The sequence below is a fragment of the Astyanax mexicanus genome, chromosome 21, assembly GCF_023375975.1.
Source record: "Astyanax mexicanus isolate ESR-SI-001 chromosome 21, AstMex3_surface, whole genome shotgun sequence".
NCBI classification, from domain to species: domain Eukaryota; kingdom Metazoa; phylum Chordata; class Actinopteri; order Characiformes; family Acestrorhamphidae; genus Astyanax; species Astyanax mexicanus.
In genome coordinates, this window is record NC_064428.1 from 9,895,001 (window position 1) to 9,902,859 (window position 7,859).

Below are 7,859 nucleotides of genomic sequence, written 5' to 3' on the forward strand. Positions count from 1 at the left end.
TGATTGTGAGTTTATTGTTTATTATTGGTAATTAAATAGATATGATTGTAAATATATTGTTTATGATTGTGAGTTTATTGTTTAAGAACAGTAAATATTATAAATATAAATAGGACAGATATCAGTGAACAGAAGCTCTGAAGATCTCAGTGATTTTTAAGCTTCATCACAGAAATCTGTTATATGAAATGATTATGAGCGTCCTGTATCTGATATCTGAGAATATTCTGTACAGAAACTGATAATCTGATATTAAATTCTTCTTCAGATGTGAGATTATCATGTGCTGTGTTCAGTTTACCTCAGAAATCTGATGATGGATCTGGAAATTACGTTACACCTGCATTCCAATTAAACATCACGATAATTTTACACAATTTCAAAATAAAAGGTTTTTATTGTTAATGAAAATGAACAAAATAATGAAACTGCAATTGAAAAAAAGTTTTTGGTAATTTAAGTAAATAAAAACAGTAATTAAAAGGAAAAACTCCATTTGCCAGAGAGAATAGAAGTGTTAAAAGAAATGTAGGACACTGACATCAGACTCACTGAATATGAAAAGGAAATAAAATAAACTAAGAAAAGAAAGTTTATAAGAGATAAAAATGACTATAAAACTGGATACATACAGTGGCATGAAAAAGTATTTGCCCCTACAGATTTATTTTGGTTTTGCTTTTTTGTCATACTGATATTTTTCAGATTATTAAACTTTAATATCAGACTAAGATAACCTGAGTAAATATAAAAATCACTTTATAAAAGATCATTTTATTTTACTAAAGGAAAAAAAAATATCCAAACCAATCTAGCCCTGTGTGAAAATTATTTGCTTCCTAAATCTAATAACTCTTGGTGGCAATAACTGTATTCACGCTTTAATGACAACTGATAACGAGTCTTTCACATCTCTGTGGAGGAATTTAGTTCCACTCTTCTTTACAGAATTGTTTTAATTCAGACACACTGGAGGATTTTCCAGCATAAACATCCTGTTTAAGATCATCCACAGCATCTCAATCAGACTTTAACTAGATCCTCCAAAACCTTCATTTAGTTTTTTAAGTCATTCAGAGGTGAACTTGTTTGTGTGTTTTGGATCATTGTCCTGCTGCAGAACCCAAGTTCACCTGAGCTTGAGATCACGAACAGATGGACAGATATTCTCCTTCAGGATTGTCTGGTAAACAGAAGAATTCCTGATTCCATCTCTTACAGCTTTTGGAGTTATTTCTTTTGGCCGGCTGGTCACTCCTGGGAAGGTTCACCAGTGTTTTAAGTTTTTTCTCCATTAGTGAATAATAGTGAATCACTGTGGTTCTCTGGAGTCCTAAAGCTTTAGAAATAACTTTATAACCTTTTCCAGACTGATAGATGATCAATGACTTTATTTTTTCATCTGTTGTTGAATTTCTTCAGATCAGGGTATAATAATGTGCTGCTTTTTGAGATCTTTTATCGGCTTCATGTTGTCAGACAGGTTCTATTTAAGTGATTTCTGGTCTGGAAATAGTAACGTAATTAAAGTAACGTGTTACAAAGTAAGGCATTACTGACATCACTGCTGGTGTACCACCTCAGGATGCCTTAAGTACCACTGTACTAAATAATTAATAGTAGAAGATGAATAATTATAAGTAAATGAATAATAGGTAGTGATGTTATCCTGTTATTATTTTATTGACCCTCAGTTCTACAGTGTTGAGGTTCTGTACAGACGCATGCAGTGCTGCCTCTGTCCTGCAGATGTCACCATTACCCAGATTTAGAAGTGCACACCAGAGAAGTTTTCAAACAAAACTGAAAAACAAGGAAAGAAAAAAGGCAGAAATGCAGAAAAGGATGTATATTAATAAATGAAAGTGGAGACATGACATATCTTGGGTTCATACGGTCTGCAATATATATTTGCATGTGTACTGTCTCAGTTTTGTAGGTTCTGTTGCTGCACTAACAGCACTTCATTGGTTACATAAGAGTTAAAGAAGACATATTTCTTTAATTATTTTAAGCATTCATCCACCCCCATGCTTAACAGACATGTTTTCACTTGTTTAGAGAGCTAGACAGCTGCTTATAGGAGCCCATGGCTGCTGATTGTTGGGGTGAGGTTGAAGAGAATTCAGAGTTTTCATAAAGCATAAAATTTATCACCATCGTACCAAATCTTTATTTAATAATAACTGTGAATAAGCCACAGTCATAACAAACTAATTTAGTATGAAATCTTTGTAAAGGTTATCTAATGTCAGGTTGGATGTAGCTATATCTAACGTCCAGTCACAACACATTATTTTTAACATTACCATATTTATAATTATATATTAAAACTGCTAGATATTTGTCATCAGCAAACTCTTAAAACACGTCATTTAGCAGTTCCCACACAGCGACAGAGACAACAGTGCTGAGATAACACTGATTTTCTTACAACCTGAAGCTTATAATGGCTAAAACAACTTTTTAAATATTACTAAAATCGAGCATAAGAGCTAAAATCTCTCAATAAATCTCATTCTAAATTAATAGAAAATAGAAATACACCAATCTAGCTTAACTTTAAGTATATGTAACTAGTAAAATATGAATATGAATAAAATAGATTCATATTCATAGTAAACACAATAAGATAGCAATTTCAAGGAGACACTTGTAAGATTCTACCATTTATTACACATGACATTTTTAAATAAAATCGCTTCACTCAACAGTTCTTGCATAGATATATTACAATACCAATTTAAAAAAGAATTATGAAACAAACCAGTAACAAAAATAAACTCTTCTTTTTCTTTTTTCCTTAATAAAGAACATTGTCACACTAATATCATATAATACAAATCATATTTGGAAAAGCTCTTTACAGCAAAGAAAGCAAAACTTAAAGGAATGGAGCGAGAGATTGGAGTGGAATAACTGGAAAAGAGCAGGAGGAGAGTGATGGATTTACAGGAGGAAACTTGGGAGAAGTTCATAAATAGGAAAATTGACAGTCAGCGCAACACAGACTGTGCTGTTTTATAATTGGACTCTTTCAGAATGTCAAACATTAAGAGACTGATGGATGAAAATTATCCCGAGCTGTTTGTTTTGAGGTTCAGCCTGAGCGTGACTGAACTCTCTAATGGGCGTGTCCCCCAATCCTAGCTCATCATCAGTGTGTAGTCTTGCCCACCAGGGCTTCCTTTCATTAGGTGTTTCCATTACATTTTATATAATGGTTGTTTGTTTAGCTGTTGTGTTGTTGGCTATAAGAGCAAGTTACCATCTTCTGTACTGTAAAATGTGACAAAGTGCTGGCAATGCACTGAGAACTGCATTGCAGGATTAGAGCTGCCATGCAATGGAAAAATACACTGGCATACACTTGTTGAGCATGAAATTGTTACTGTAAGCAGTAATGATGCTTTTTGTTGTCATTTCTACTCCTAAATATTCCAGGGTTTTAAAATATTACAATGTTTTTTTTTATAATATTAGTTTAATAACATTTTAATAAATAAAATTAACTCTAGCAGCTGAGAGCTGTGTTTTACAGAGTTAAAAGGCCAAAAACTCCCAGAAAAGAGTTACTTTAACTCTGTCATATGTCATATCTGTTGATGGTCACGCATATACACTTAAAATTAGTTGATATTAACTCTCACAGAGTTTACTCCAAAAAACAGAATTTGCTGTGCAGCCAAAGGAAATGACAATGAAATGCCCAACAGGTTAGAGCGGAGGTCACTAATAGGCGGACCGCAGTCCGGAGCCAGACGTTGTCCAATCCGGACACAAACCGATAAACTACTGAGAAGGATTTAATTCTGACAGTGTTCATTTAAAGCAGCGGAGAGTTTATTGTCTTTATGGTTTACGTGCTTTATTGCAGCGCAGTAAACTTACAGACCAATCACGTGTGCTGTAAGATCACCAAACGCTCTCCTCTGCCAATCAGATCTGTGCAGATGCGAGAGCGCGGAGCCACACAGGCGAAGCAGGCGATGAGAAGTCGGAGAATAAAGCGAGAAAAGATGAGAATACAGATGGTGCGCACCAGAAAAATAAATTAAAATACTACCTTTATAAAACATACTAATGTAACCGGTGGTTAGAGATGACAGACTCTGCGTTGTGTCTTTTACTGGATTTTATTCTGATAAACAGATAAACAGAAACAGGCTTTAGCTCTGGCTAGATTGGCACCTCTTTTCTCCTCTCCGCTCCTCTCTCTCCATTACACATCATGTACAGAAAGGGCATATTTGCAGAGATGTACAAGCTTACAAGATAATAAAACTTAATAACAGAGTCAAAGATATTTAGCTTAGCATTTAATAGGTTAGACCATGCTCAAACTAGCATAATTAGCTCAGCCATTTAGCCACTTAGCCTAAGCGCTCTACAAAACTTTTTAACACATAAAATAAAACTCCTCATACCTGATAAACAGATAAACAGAAACAGGCTTTAGCTCTGGCTAGATTGGCACCTCTTTTCTCCTCTCCGCTCCTCTCTTAAGTATAAAAGCATATAAAAACAGGGAATAATTAGCTAGTTAGCCTGCATGCTAGCATAGACCATGTGCTGTAGCATTAGCAGTGCACAACCATGCATCTAAAAGTTTTAATATTGATTACTAGCAAGATATTTTAATGTACAATAGTTGTTAATAAACTTGGGGACATATATAGAACAATTTGGAGTTTTACGATTATATTAAAATATAGGATTATTTTGGATTAAAATCAAAGCAGTTTCTGACACCTACCTCTCCATTACACATCATGTACAGAAAGGGAAGAGGCAGGGTGAGGGGAGGAAATATAAGAGGGGAAAAGGGGAGGAGCCATTCCAACCCAGCCACTCTATATCAATACAGGCAGAATATAAGGAGAAGAATTTTGGGGAATTCTAACAATAAAACACTTGTATGTTTGAACTCTGTTACACTAACAGTAATGTAACCTCGCGGTGTTACTTGGAGGAATTAAAGAAAAACAACCGAGACAAGAGTGCAAAATATTCCACTTTACTCCACCTGATCAGAACTCCTCAGCAAGAAAAAAACTCCCTCGCTCGCAGGCGCGCTCTCCCTACTCCCAAAACAACCCTATCTCAAAACTACGGCAACCCCCAGGAGCCAAAAAGCATTGGCAACTTCCCCATCAGTTTTAACCACAACATAATAAAGTCTGATACAGTAATAATATTAAAGGAAAACAATATGACTGCTACAGTACGTCCAGCGCAGCTACACATTTACATCTTCATCACCCTGTTTCAGAGATCAAACCGGGAGAAGAACAACACACGACTTCTCACCACATCATTTAATCAGCCCTTTACTGCAGAATCAGAGCAGGATAAAGATATAACTACATCTACTGGGGTGTTTATCACTGCAGACCTGGCCTCATACTCCAACACTGACAACAGGAAAGAGCTTGAGCCACAAAATCCCCTCACTCTTACACTTCAGTACGAAGATCATGCCAGATCTTTATAAACAGGAAGAATCTGTGAGATGTGTGATCTGTTACCCCACTATTACTGAGGTATTTTATGTGAATAGGAATGGAGGGGAGGGTATAAAAACAGGACTAAGAGGAAACAGTTAAACTACAGATTGAGAAAAGGTTTTGAGAATGTAATTTTATAAGTAGTAAAGCAGCTGTTTTCCTTCTGCAGTGATGACTTAAATCCAGGGTTTCAGCTTCTTGTAACTAAAAATGAGTGTTTAGCTTTTTGTTATAGACTCTAAATATCCTCAAAATATTCAGTTCTTTATACTGCTTGTATGTTATTAAGCCTGACGCAGCAAAAAAGTAAAACCATATTTACTATTATTATTTTAAACATTTTATTAAATTTGAAATAAAAAAGTTGTCAGTTATATCCTCCAGGTGCTATTATAAATGCTGCTGTGAATGCTAAAATTAAGAGCTAGCTGTTAGCTATTTGTTAATCCATTTTATAATCTAAACACTTGTTTTCTCTTGTAGTTATTTTTTTTTTTATATCAGTGTGATAATGGGCTACAGGTGAATTTGATTGGACCTTGTTCTATATGCTGTTGACTGTTGATGTTTAATGTGGGTAAAATGTGGTCCAACTGGTTTTAACTGGTTGTCTCTTTTCTTAAGAAAAGAAAATGCAGCCAGTTCCTCATTCATTCCAGTGGGGTGTGTGTACAAATCTACAAAATGCTGTTTAAAACAATCCAACCTGGCTTATTAGGAAACCCAGTGCTGACTAAATCCTGAGAAAAACAGATTGAGTTATTTTAACTGATTTATATTAAATGTTTAATATTTTACATTTATTGATTCTGCTAATTATTCTGAATTGTTTGTCCGCTGACGTTTACCACAGATTTAGAGAAATTGACACAATTCCAACTCCAGATTGTTCTGTCTCATCAGGAGGGGCATCATGCATGTTTTTTGGTTTGATGTGTGTTTTCATAAAACGGATTTCTAAATACTTAGCAAACAGCAAAGCAACCACCTGGTTTTGCTACTTATCAACAGCATTGCCATTGTAGTGGATTAACCAGAGGATTTCTTCATTGCTTGGACACAAACACACACTACCCCCACTTTACGGCCTATAAGGAAACTTCGAACCCAGAACACTCTAAAAAAACCTTGGAGTAATCTTTTTTTCAAACAACCTTAAATTTCAAAATGACATTTACTGACTATTTCTTCACTCAGCCTCGCCCGAGAGCCCTAAATGCGAGTTTAGGGTAAAATTCTGTTTACATTCCTCCAAGTCATAAACCTCGGAGTTAATGTAAACATTTGGAACATTTGCAACACATTTGCAACATTTGCATCACTAGGACGGGACTGCGGACTTAAGAGAGTGTCAAAACTTAATTAATGCCTTGGAAATTGTTAATTCACCAAATGTTGTACCAATTTAGGGGTTTGTGCCTAGTTATTTCTGCAAAGCACTAAGAAATAAGTTGACAGAAATGGTCTAAGCTTGGGATTCCATTTTCAACATTGCAGGCTCAAATTCTGTGGGGTGCAGAAAGATCTTTACTCCCCCACCATCGTAAATTCCGACGCCAACCGCTTATCTAAACACTCAGCAAAGGGGAGGAATTTCTCACTGAGAAGATTTTGCTTAAAATACATATATATTGACTATATAAAAAAGGTGTTTTATAGAATGTTTACTAGATAATGGTATATGTGTCTGGTATATGGTATATGTGTTTGGATGTGTCCTGATTGAATTCTCCTACACATTCAAGTCTGAATCAACAAGGTTTAATTAGCATTTGATAATTTAGCTTTATTTGGTTATCAGTGGTTTAACCATGTATTATCTTTTAAGTGATTTAATTGGGTTTAAATAATAACATGACTCTTGATCTCTTTCTGACAGAGTACCATCCATCATTGTATTTCTAAGATTATCTTGAGTATTACAAAACTGTTTGTGGGCAATATATATATATTACATTTATTGTGATTCAATTGTTAGATTGTGTTTCCTGAATTTATCATCACAAACTGATATGCTGAAAAATGTATTTTGATCCACTGTTTAATTGAGTTTTCTTTTGGTTTGATCTATTAGAAAAATTCTGAAGCATGCTGACCATGTGAGGGGGGGGGTTTATGGCCCTTTGTGAATCCCCACCAAAGTTTGAAATTGCTCCTAGACCAATCAAAACACAGACATTTGGGCCACAGGGCCAATCATAGCTCAGGGGCCAAACAGGCCACAGGGACTAATAGTTTAAACTGGGCAGACACAGTTCAGTTTGCCAGTTTTAGAGTTGCCAGTTGAGTTTTGGGAGTTCAGGTCAGAGCAGTTAGAGAAGGAGTTGGAGAAGATGAGTTGAGGAAAACAGT